At 41.7% G+C, this 12,619-nt stretch overlaps 1 long non-coding RNA gene across 1 annotated transcript in view; it reads left to right on the forward strand.

Moving 5' to 3' along the window:
- LOC117362861 overlaps nucleotides 1-12,619 on the forward strand; it is a 74,882-nt gene that overhangs the window by 32,831 nt on the left and 29,432 nt on the right. Inside the window, exon 2 of the long non-coding RNA XR_004539940.1 lies at nucleotides 598-793. This is a non-coding gene — a long non-coding RNA (uncharacterized LOC117362861). The remainder of the gene's footprint in view (nucleotides 1-597; nucleotides 794-12,619) is intronic.

The following is a 12,619-nucleotide window of genomic DNA, read 5'->3' on the forward strand; positions in this document are numbered from 1 at the left end:
CTGCTTATCTCCGGAGAAAGTGAAGTTACTTACCTGTAACAGGGGTTCTCTGTAGGCAGCAGAGGATTGCAGCCACACTTGCCCTCCCACCATTCCCATTATGAGATTTTTTTTTTCCAGCTAGAGACAAAATTGAGTATCAAGGGGAAGAGTCACCAAAGACGGGAATCCCTGCACATGCTCAATAAGCCAAAAGCTTACTATTGCTAGAGGAGAGCACCGACACACAGGATCAGTCTGAGGATTTCACCATCAACAAGTGTGACAGCATTCCCCTACTGTCTATGAAGGACCTCCATTACAGGTAAGCAACTTCACTTTCCCTGTTGCTATGACATCAGAGACCTGAATGCTGAATTTCTGCACTTTGAAAGATTTAGTGAACACAGAAATCCCCTTCTCATACTACATTAAAGAACATATGCTTAAGAATTGAGAGTCCATTCTGGTGATGTTATATTCTTACATTATTGCCTTTCTGATAATTTTTAGGAAAAAATTAGAACAGAGATAAGGTTATTTGAAACATACCCTCCAATTAAATGGTTATATTATGCTAACTATTTTTAGCATTTGTTCTTTTCTATTTCATCACAGTTTATTATGAAAGGACGACCTTGCAGAGTACCTGATAGTGAATGTGATCTTGCAGAGTACTGCACTGGGACTACAGAAACTTGTCCTCCTGATCTATATATTCAGAATGGAACGCCATGCAATAAGGGCCGGTCTGTCTGCTATGACAAGAGTTGCTATGATTCCAACAAACATTGCCGTGCAATGTTTGGTAAAGGTATATTTTAATTAATTTCAGATATTTTAATATTTAATGTGACTTTCATTCAATGCATACATATACTACTGCAATATCACCAATATTGCTGAAGTAGAAGTTAAAAGAACAACTGTACATTATGAGGTACATTAAAAAAGGTCTAAAAATCCACCCAAATTGGCACTTGGATGATCAAAAAAATTGATGGAATTTTTAAAATTAATTGATGGACCTAAAATTCCTGATCATTTAAATGAATCCCTTGAAAAACCAATAACGTTGCATGAGATACAGATAGCATTGAAATCTCTTAGAGCAGGATCCACTCCAGGTGGAGATGGTTTCACTGTTGAATTTTATAAATCATTTCAAAATTCTTTACTACTCCAATTACTAAATTTATAACAAGATCAAGGCTGCCCTGTGAACTTCAATAAGATAAGTTGCTCAACATTTCATATTCTGCTCTTTTCACTGGTTTTCAGCATTATATCTGCTTAATTTCTCTTCTCCCTGTTTCTTACTTAAAAAAAACAAAAAAGCACAAAAAAATAAACCCTTCTCTTTCCTCTGTTAAATCTTATTTCCTCTTCCTCTTCATAGGAATAAGGGTAAGACTTTATTAACTCTAATTAAATCCTGGTGCCTTTGGCTCAGGGTGACTAAAGTAGGGAAAATCCTGTTATAAATCCTGTGTTTTAGGGTAGCCACTGATTTGTTATAGAACCTGCATTTCTGTTTAAAATACTGTGTTTTAGGTGGTATAGAGCCTATATTTCTGACTTACTAGTTTTTAGCCATTGTGTCTGATTAAGTGGAGAAGGGAGGGGCTCTGATTTACTTTTAAGGTTAACTGCATTATCTTTGGGACATTGCTGTGAACTAGGCTGCCCTGTGAACTTCAATAAGATAAGTTGCTCAACATTTCATATTCTGCTCTTTTCACTGGTTTTCAGCATTATATCTGCTTAATTTCTCTTCTCCTCCCTGTTTCTTACTTAAAAAAAAAGCACAAAAAAATAAACCCTTCTCTTTCCTCTGTTAAATCTTATTTCCTCTTCCTCTTCATAGGAATAAGGGTAAGACTTATAGTCCCACCATATATAGAGACCCAAATAATCAGGACTACTCAAATCAAGTCACTTCACAACCAATCAAGATGACCTTTATTCTATGCAATCACTGTAGCGCTTTAATTCCAAGACATACTATTTGGAGGCTTAAGGCTTGCCCCATCTGTCTTCAACTTGCTAGTATTAAGGAGGAGCTCTGCAAACTTAAATAGGAATTGAATACAATTAAAGCAGCTTTCATCACTCCACAAAATCATACCAACTTACCACCTCTACCTCAAAGAATAAAACAGCCCAGGAATAAATGGGTCACAGTAGGCTCAGGAAATCTGTGACATGTAACACAGAAACATCCACCTTCACAAATATTACCTCTACAGAATTCCTTCGCTCCACTAGTGCACTGTGTTACTCAAGAAAATAGAAGGGAGGTGGGACTGGAACCAATGAAGGTAACTCAAGAGAGCAAGCACACCTTAAGCACAAATAACAAGGCCAAAAACAGAAAACTATTACTGTTGGGGGATTCCATCATCAGAGGCATTAACCTTGGAACACAAGGCGAGGAGACCAAAATAGTGAAATGTCTTCCAGGATCCTCAGCTACCAGGAGTTCCAGGCAAATACAGACTATAATTAAGGAAGAAACTAAGGATTTTAACACTGATGTTGTTATCCATCTGGGAACAAATGACCTGGCCAACAACTCCACACTTGCAACACAGAAAGCTTTTCGGGAGTTTGGTGAGGGAGTGAAACCTTTTGTAAAGGCATATAGCTTTTTCTGAAATACTGCCTGCATATGGAAAGGGAGAGCAAAGAGTGAAAAACACAGAAGACTTTAATAGATGGCTCAAAGCCTGGTGTCATCAAGAAGGCTTCAGGTACATAGGAGGATGGGGAAATACATGGAAGGACAAGAAGCTATATTGCACTGATGGGCTACATATTTCTACAGCAGGAAAAAGAAACCTTGCAGAGAAATTTAGACAATATTTTTCTAGCCATTTAAACTAGACGGTGGGGGTGGTGTATGTACGAATGACAATTATAGAGACCATCCCCAGCAAAAGAAAAGATGTGATAGTAATAAAGACTGCAACATAAGCAATATCAGCAACTCATTTCTTAGTATTGCAACGGAAAGTGAAACGAAACAAAAGTCCATACGAAAATGGAGATTATCACTGAAAAATAGCTGGAAAGCGATGACCACAAATGCTCGCAGTCTAAGCAACAAAGTTCATGATCTGCAAGCCCTGATGTTAGAGGCAGATCTAGATATTGTCGCTATCACAGAGACATGGTTCAGCGAATCACATGGATGGGATGCAAACATACCGGGATATAATCTTTTTAGGAAGGACAGTGATGGTCAAAAAGGTGGAGGAGTAGCTCTCTGTGTAAAGGTCAATATCCAAGCGACCGAAATGCAAGGGACCTGGGGAGAGGAAGAAGCGATATGAATTGCTCTGAAAAGAGAAGATGGAACTTCTATCTATGTGGGTGTAGTGTACAGACCTCCGACTCAATCGCAGCAAATTGATAAGGATCTGATTGTGGATATCCAAAAGTTTGGAAGGAAAGAATAGGTTCTGCTGTTGGGAGATTTCAACCTGCCGGATGCGGACTGGAATGTTCCGTCAGCAGAATCGGAAAGAAGTAGGGAGATTGTGGATGCCTTTCAAGAGGCTCTGCTACGACAAATGGTGACGGAACCCACAAGGGAAAAAGCGATATTGGATCTGGTCCTCACAAATGGAGAGAGTATCTCTAATGTTCGAGTGGGTGCTCACCTGGGAAGTAGCGATCATCAAACGGTTTGGTTTTATATAACGGCTAAAGTGGAGAGCGGCCGCACGATACTTAAAGTCCTAGATTTCAAACGGACGGACTTTAATGCTATGGGAGAGTACCTGAAGAAAGAGCTGTTAGGATGGGAGGACATAAGAGAAGTGGAAAGACAGTGGTCTAAGCTGAAAGGAGCGATAAAAATGGCTACGGACCTTTATGTGAAGAAAATCAAGAAAAACAAGAAAAAAAGGAATCCGATATGATTCTCCAACCTAGTGGCTGAGAAAATAAAGGCGAAAGAGTTGGCGTTCGTGAAATATAAAAAAAACCAAGAAGAGGAGAGCAGAAAGGACTACAGGGTGAAACTGAAAGAAGACAAGAGAGAGATACGTCTGGCGAAAGCACAGGCGGAAGAACAAATGGCTAAAAATGTAAAAAAGGGAGACAAAAATTTTTTCTGATATTTTAGTGAAAGGAGGAAGATGAAAAATGGAATTGCTAGGCTAAAAGATGCTGAGAACCAATATGTGGAAAGTGATGAGGAGAAACCGAATATGCTAAACAAATACTTCTGTTCTGTGTTCACAGAAGAAAATCCTGGAGAAGGACCGAGATTGTCTAGCAAAGTTACACGAGAAAATGGAGTAGATTCTGCGCCGTTCGCGGAGGAGGGTGTTTATGAGCAACTTGAAAAACTGAAGGTGGACAAAGCGATGGGACCAGACGGGATCCATCCCAGGATACTAAGGGAGCTCAGAGAGGTTCTGGCGAGTCCTATTAAAGACTTGTTCAACAAATCTCTGGAGACGGGAGTGATTCCTGGGGATTGGAGGAGAGCGGATGTGGTCCCTATTCATAAAAGTGGTCGCAGGGATGAAGCAGGAAACTACAGGCCGGTGAGCCTCACTTCAGTTGTTGGAAAAATAATGGAAGTGTTGCTGAAAGAAAGGATAGTGTACTTCTTTGAATCTAATGGATTACAGGATCCGAGGCAACATGGCTTTACAAAAGGTAAATCGTGCCAAACGAACCTGATTGAATTTTTTGATTGGGTGACCAGAGAGCTGGATCGAGGACATATGCTAGATGTAATTACTTGGATTTCAGCAAAGCCTTTGATACAGTTCCTCATAGGAGGCTGTTGAACAAACTTGAAGGGCTGAAGTTAGGACCCAAAGTGGTGAACTGGGTCAGAAACTGGCTGTCGGACAGACGCCAGAGGGTGGTGGTTAATGGAAGTCGCTCGAAGGAAGGAAAGGTGAGTAGTGGAGTCCCTCAGGGATCAGTGCTGGGGCCAATCTTGTTCAATATGTTTGTGAGTGACATTGCTGAAGGGATAGAAGGAAAAGTGTGCCTTTTTGCAGATGATACCAAGATTTGTAGCAGAGTAGACACCGAAGAGGGAGTGGAAAAGATGAAAAAGGATCTGCAAAAGTTAGAGGAATGGTCTAATGCCTGGCAACTAAAATTCAATGCAAAGAAATGCAGAGTAATGCATTTGGGGATTAATAATAGGAAGGAACCGTATATGCTGGGAGGAGAGAAGCTGATATGCACGGACGGGGATAGGGACCTTGGGGTGATAGTGTCCGAAGATCTAAAGGTGAAAAAACAGTGTGACAAGGCAGTGGCTGCTGCCAGAAGGATGCTGGGCTGTATAAAGAGAGGCGTAGTCAGTAGAAGAAAGAAGGTGTTGATGCCCCTGTACAGGTCATTGGTAAGGCCCCACTTGGAGTATTGTGTTCAATTTTGGAGACCGTATCTGGCGAAGGACGTAAGAAGACTTGAGGCAGTCCAGAGGAGGGCGACGAAAATGATAGGAGGCTTGCGCCAGAAGACGTATGAGGAGAGACTGTATATCCTAGAGGAAAGGAGAGACAGGGGAGATATGATTCAGACGTTCAAATACTTGAAGGGTATTAACATAGAACAAAATCTTTTTCATAGAAAGGAAAATGGTAAAACCAGAGGACATAATTTGAGGTTGAGGGGTGGTAGATTCAAAGGCAATGTTAGGAAATTCTACTTTACGGAGATGGTGGTGGATGCCTGGAATGCGCTCCCGAGAGAGGTGGTGGAGAGTAAAACTGTGACTGAGTTCAAAGAAGCGTGGGATGAACACAAAGGATCTAGAATCAGAAAATAAGATTAAATATTGAACTAAGGCCAGTACTGGGCAGACTTTCACGGTCTGTGTCTGTATATGGCCGTTTGGTGGAGGATGGGCTGGGGAGGGTTTCAATGGCTGGGAGGGTGTAGATGGGCTAGAGTAAGTCTTAACAGAAATTTCGGCAGTTGGAACCCAAACACAGTACAGGGTAAAGCTTTGGATTCTTGCCCAGAAATAGCTAAGAAGAAAAAATTTAAAAATTTAAATTGAATCAGGTTGGGCAGACTGGATGGACCATTTGGGTCTTTATCTGCCGTCATCTACTATGTTACTAAATAAAGGTTGTATTACAGGTACTATGGCTGAATCTTTAACTATAGTATTGCCTAAGCCAAATAAAGATCCTACTTTGTTTTTAAACTACAGGCCTATTTCATTAATTAATGTGGATGGAAAATTGTTGGCAAAAACTCTAGCCTTGAGATTGGCTAAGACTCTCCCGTATATTATTGGAATGCATCAGACAGGGTTTGTAGCTCAAAGGCATTCTTCTAATCACACCAGACTGGCGTTTCATATGTTGAACATATCAAAAAATTTAAGAGATCCTGCTTTCTCTGTGTCACTTGATGCAGAGAAAGCTTTTGATCGTGTGGAATGGTCTTTGATACCTCTTTGATAAATTCCTCTAACCCCCGCCCTCCCTACCAAACTAATAATCCCAACCTCGCCTCCCTCCCTACCCTTCCCCCCCCTTCTTTCCCGGTTGGCACCCCCCTTGCAACAGTTATTGGATCATTTTGTAATTGTCACTGGTTTATACCATACACTTGTTAACTAATTCTCTGCACCTCCATTGCATAAACTGCTCTGAACTGTTTTCTGATATGCTGAACTGTTTTCTGATATGCTGTAACGTCGCTGTAAATGTACAGTCTCTTAACCTGTAAACCGCTCTGAACTGTTTTGTGGTATTGCAGTATACAAAAATAAAGTTATTATTATTATTATTATTTTATGTATCAGATAATGAAATGGTTTGGAATTGGTTCAGGATTTATACAAATGATTCAAACATTGTATAGCTCCCCTTCTGCTAAATTGTATATTAATATATATGTCTAGAAAGTTTGAATTACAGAGGGGAGTTAGACAAGGTTGTCCGCTGTCTCCTTTATTGTTTGATATTGTATTGGAACCCCTTTTACTGGCCATACAACAATCAAAGGAGATTCAAGGTATTCCTTATTCAGGTCAGGAATATAAAGTTTCGGCATATGCGGATGATATTTTGCTGCATTTGAGAAATCCAGATTCTACCATTCCGCATTTATTAGAATTAATTAATAATTTTGGAAGAATATCAGGATATAAAATAAATTGGGATAAATCAGAGATTCCTTCCATTAAATATTCATTGTCAAAAATGATTATTTGATTCATTTTCATTTATATGGAAAGATGAATGCATCAAATATTTAAGAATTTGGATCCAAAACACATTAGAAGAAACGATGAAAATAAATGAAAAAACTTTACTGAAAAAGGTTACAGAGATGTGTGAACCATGGAACCCTTTGCACTTGTCATGGTGGGGAAGAGTTCAGACTGTTAAAATGATGATTTTGCCTGTAGTTTGTTTTCAAATGAGTATGTTACCAATTTATTTTCAGGGGTCCTTTTATAAGAAATTAAATAGTATTCTAATAAAATTTATTTGGCTTGGAAAATCTGCAAGAATTGCTATGGCATCTTTGCAAAAGCCAATTGTGGAGGGAGGGGTACATTTTCCCAATTTTTATAGGTACCATCAAGCCTATATTATGCATCAAGGTATGTATTAGATCCTCTCTGAACTCATGAAAGAATTTCTGGATTGGTTGACTTTGGAATAGCAACTCATGTCTCCTTTGAGATTAAGTCAAGTCCTTAGTATCAAAATGCCTAAATTATATAAAGATCACAGAATATTAGTTGATTCTTGGAAAACATTAAGATATATTGATAATTTAACACCTATTTCAATCCTCAAATCAACTTATCAGACCATATGGCTAAACTCCAAGATTAAAATTGGCGGATATAAGATCATCTGGAAATATTGGATGAAGGCACTAGCAGTGTTCCCTCTAAGCGGGCGGGTGTTGTGAGCAAACTTTTTTCACTGTGAGCTAAAAATATCGGGCGCCAGCAAGTTATGAGCCAAATAAATATGTTGCTTTCTACCACAGAACTTCCTTACGTTTGTATGGAATCTATCCCCTTTCAACTTTAGAGAGTGCCCTCTCGTTCTCCCTGCCTTAGCTACTAAGTCTATTCCCTTCAGTACCTTGAATGTTTCTATCATGTCCCCTCTCAATCTCCTCTGCTCAAGGGAGAAGAGGCCCAGTTTCTCTAATCTTTCGCTGTACGGCAACTCCTCCAGCCCCTTAACCATTTTAGTTGCTCTTCTCTGGATCCTTTCAAGTAGTACCGTGTCCTTCTTAAAGTACCAGTGCTGGACGCAGTACTCCAGGTGAGGGCGTACCATGGCCCGGTACAGCAGCATGATAACCTTCTCTGTCTCTTCAGTCCAGCATCTGCCCCTTCCATTCACTGTCTGTCTTTCCCTGCCATCTCTCCTCCTGCCCCCCCCACCCCCCAATTTGGTCTAGCATCCATCATCTTCCTTCTGTTCCCCTCATGGTCTGGCATCTCTATCCTTCCCTCCCCCCTGTGGTTTTTAGCATATCTCTCTTCTCATTTCCTCCACTCAGATCTGATCATTCTCTGCTCTCTCTTCCCTTTTCTTCTCTGGTCTTCCTTCTCTATTTTCTGCCTCCATCTAAATTAAATTCTTTCTTACTATTTAGTCCCGTTTCCCTCTTTTCACTGTGTCTACACACAGCTTGTCACCCCTTTCCCTCACCCCTCCATTATCTTACTATTTTCTTCCCCCTTTATTTATCTCCTCCTTCCATCCAGTATGTGTTCTTTCCCCACTTCCATTCAGCATCTGCTCTCCCTTCTCAACTGACATCCATCTGCCTTCTGCTCTCTCTCCCTTCTTCTCACTTCCATCATCTGTCCCCTTCTCTCTCTCTCTCATCTCCTCCATTCCATCATCTGCCCCTTCTCTCTCTCTCTCCCCCCCCCCCAACTTCCATCATCTGCCCCCCTTCCCCTCACCTTTGTGGGTCACTTTCTTTCCCCTGAGGGTGGCTCATGTCACAGGGGAAGCTTTGGCCGAGCAGAACCGCTTGATTGACAGTGGAACTTACTTGATTGATGTCGATGCTGAGGCCCGTTGCCGTTTGAAGGAAAAAAAAAAAAGGTGGAAAAAAGGAACCTGTAAAGGCGAGAGGAAGGGAAACCTCCAGGACAGCTGCTTTTTGCCCTCCTTCAGCGGCCCAAGAGTTCAGACCAGCAGCGGCAGCTCTGTATGCTTTTAACTTCGGCACAGAGCTGCCCCTAATCAATAGTTTAGCGCGGTTTCATGAGGCAGCCTCGGGGCCTTTGATAGCCGGCCCGCTTCGATGATGCGATGTGGGCCGGCCTAGCAAAGGCCCCGAGGCTGCCTTATGAAACCGCGCTAAACTATTGATTAGGGGCAGCTCTGTGCCGAAGTTAAAAGCATACACAGCTGCCGCTGCTGGTCTGGAGGTGCGGAGACAAGGCAGGAGGCAAACGCGGTGGAAGGCAGGAGTCCCGGCGAAGGCAGGAGTCCCGGCACAGCGACTGCAACAGGAAGTTGCAAGTCAGCTGACGCCGGCCTTTCGTTGCGGCGGGGACCGAATCCTTCGCGGACCGGCAAGATTTTGTTTGCGGACCGGCGGTTGAAGAACTGTGCTCTACACTGTGTGCGCTGTGACGAGAAACTTGTGCGCTGCGAGGTAATATTTTGTGCGCCAGCGCACCCCAGCGCAGCTTAGCGGGAACACTGGAAGGCAGGCGTACATACTTTAGATGATGTTATTTCGAATGGAAAGTTGCTTGATTTTTCACAATTGCAACACAAATATGATCTTAATAAATTATAAAATTATAAATGGTTGCAATTGAAGCAAGCCATTCAGGTAGGGTTCCCTGAATGGAAAAATCTCAATAATAAGTACAGTTTGCCTTTCTTGTGTTTTCAGGTGGACTTCCTGGGGCACCAGGCTGCTCAGTGGTATAAATTAATATCTGGATTTATAAATAAAAAAACAAAAAATGGTCTTCGGGACGTTTGGAGCATTGAGATCAAGCATCAAATTACTGCGTCTCAATGGCCACAAATTTGGTCTTGGAGGATGAGGTGTACAGTGTCTGCATCTATGAGACAGACTTGTTTTTTTCTATTACATAGAGCATTCTGGACCTCGGTGCGTTTGCAAAAATTAGATAGCTCTAAGTCTAATGTTGGCACTGTTATCTTGAAGCTGGAACATTGGATCATTTATTGTTTATTTGCCCTTTAATATATAATTTTTGGAAATCTATTTGGAGTCAAATTAATAATTTACTTGAAAATCCGATGGCACTTTCATATGATATGATATTATTTGGAACTTTAATGAGGAAAAAAGTCAAATATCTAATAAAAACAATAAGTTTTTACTCACAATGACAGGAGTTTCTATTCAGCAAATTACGAGGAAATGGAAAAATTATGATAGATTTAAGTTATAGTTTTTGGTGGAATTCACTGTGCCATATTTTTAAAATGGAGAAAATAATAGCTGTCCAACGAGGAAGTTATAAAAATTTTATGGAGGTCTGGGAGCCATTAACAAATTATTGTAAGGATTAATTATAATTGAGTAATTAATAATTTATTTCTCTCCTTTTGATTATTGAAGTATAAGGGGGGAGGGGGAGGATTTTATATGTATAAATTATATGATTATATTGGAAGAAGGATGGGAAGGCGAAGTTATAGTTTGATTTCAATGAAAGTATGATTAATAAGTATTATTATAGTGTATATGATTGTATAATGAATTACTTGTTGAAAGTTTTAAAATGAATAAAGAAATAAAAAAAAATAAAAAAGACAGGTCGTCCAAGTACCGATAATCGAACAGGGTTTTAGACATATCTAAAACCAGCTTAGACTTCATCACTGCCTCTAGGCGCCAAGAGCGAAAAGGGGCATTTTTGGAGGAGTGGGTATGGCGGGATGTGGGCCGACCTAGTCATTTGGCAGTCATAATCAAAAGTTTGATAAGTTGCCTGGACGTAACTTATACATTTTGACTTAGTCCAAGTCAAAACAGGTATAAGATCCGGATTAGGCCGCTGAGCTGATTGTGGCTGCTGTGATCAACTCAGTTTCCCAGGCAACCCGTTCCCCCACCCCCGTAATGGTCATGGCAGAAGGGATGCCCAGTCCCACCTGCCTATACCTGCTGCGACCCTACCCCCCTGAATGATCGCTGGCTGGAGAGATGTCAATCTCTCCTGCCCACACCGGCCGTGACCCCCTCACAACGATCGTGGCAGGAGGGATGCCCAATCCCTGCTGCCCAGTACCCCAAATCCCCCCCGAATGATCATGACAGGAGAGATGCCCAGTCCCTCCTCCTGGATACCCCCAACCCCCAAAGGTAGTCCACCCAGACCCCCACCCCCTCTATTAGAATCTGTTACTTCTGGAGGTAAAAGAGCTTCTGTCCTTCCCCCTAGAGCCACCGTTGCACAAAACAGGTAGAGAAAACAAAACAAGCCCAAATAATTCTTCCTTGTTCGTAGGGCAAAAAGAAAACTCCACTGTTGGATCTGCCCAAATGCTAGGCCCTTGCTATGCTGGCTGGCACCAGGCCTGGACTGGGTAGGCTGTCTCTATTATTTTAATAGCCTGCCTGCCCAAACTGTAATGCTCAGATTTTCATTGAACAGTCCAGCCACTTCCCTAGTCTTCCCCAGGTTTGGGTTAAAGATAACACATTTAATAGTTCCAGGTGCCCTTCTCACAACACCAGTGGTATTCAAGGAACCCCCCCCCCCAAGGAAAAAACATTTCATAAAGTACAATGGCAAAAAAAACCCTAAAGCCTTTTACTTGCTCTCCCACAGTCATAGAGAGCCCCTCCTAACCAGACATACACTGGTGCCCTGGGCTCAAGTTTCAGAAGCCAAAATAAAATGTGGTAGCAAACTTTTCAATACTCAGAAAAAGGAACTGACTAGCTTTAAATGTTAAGCTGCAGTCCATGGCCTCTGGACACTCCTCTGGCACTGGAACACTTTCCTAGTCCATGTGTGGCTTTCATTCCTCACACTCTGTTGAGCTTGTTTCTCCCATATCCTCACATTCTGGCTCTGCTCTCCAGCTGTTCTCAGCATCTGTAATGTCCCTCAGCTCCTCCTCTCCATTCTGAGCTCTCCTAAAGGAAAAAGGCTCTGATGTTTTATGACCCTCCCCCTTGATCAGCTCAGGTGAAGGCTCAGAAAGCTTTCTTAATTCTCAGCCAGGGCATTTTCCTGTCTCTGCTAAAGGGGCAGGCTTAAAAGATACAGCACAAGTCTGTTTTCCCTTTATAGGCTGCATGGCTCTGACTTTGGAGCTAGACACAGGGGTAGGACTAAAATACTCCAGATCTTGATCTGCATCCTGCATTTCTATATCAGGGAAGCGCAGCACAGGGTCCCTGCCACAGTACACATTGTTAATAGAGAAACAGCCTCAGCACCCTGAGGTTGTGGGTTCAAATCCCATGCTTTTCCTTGTGACCCTGGGCAAGTCACTCAATCCTCCATTGCCCCAGGTATGTTAGATAGATTGTGAGCCCACCAAGACAGATAGGGAAATGCTTGAGTACCTGACTGTAAACTTCTTAGATAACTTGATAGGCAGTATATAAATACCTTAAATAAATAATTCCTGCATTAAACAGAAAATATCAT

Source organism: Geotrypetes seraphini, chromosome 6, assembly GCF_902459505.1.
Source record: "Geotrypetes seraphini chromosome 6, aGeoSer1.1, whole genome shotgun sequence".
Lineage (NCBI taxonomy): Eukaryota > Metazoa > Chordata > Amphibia > Gymnophiona > Dermophiidae > Geotrypetes > Geotrypetes seraphini.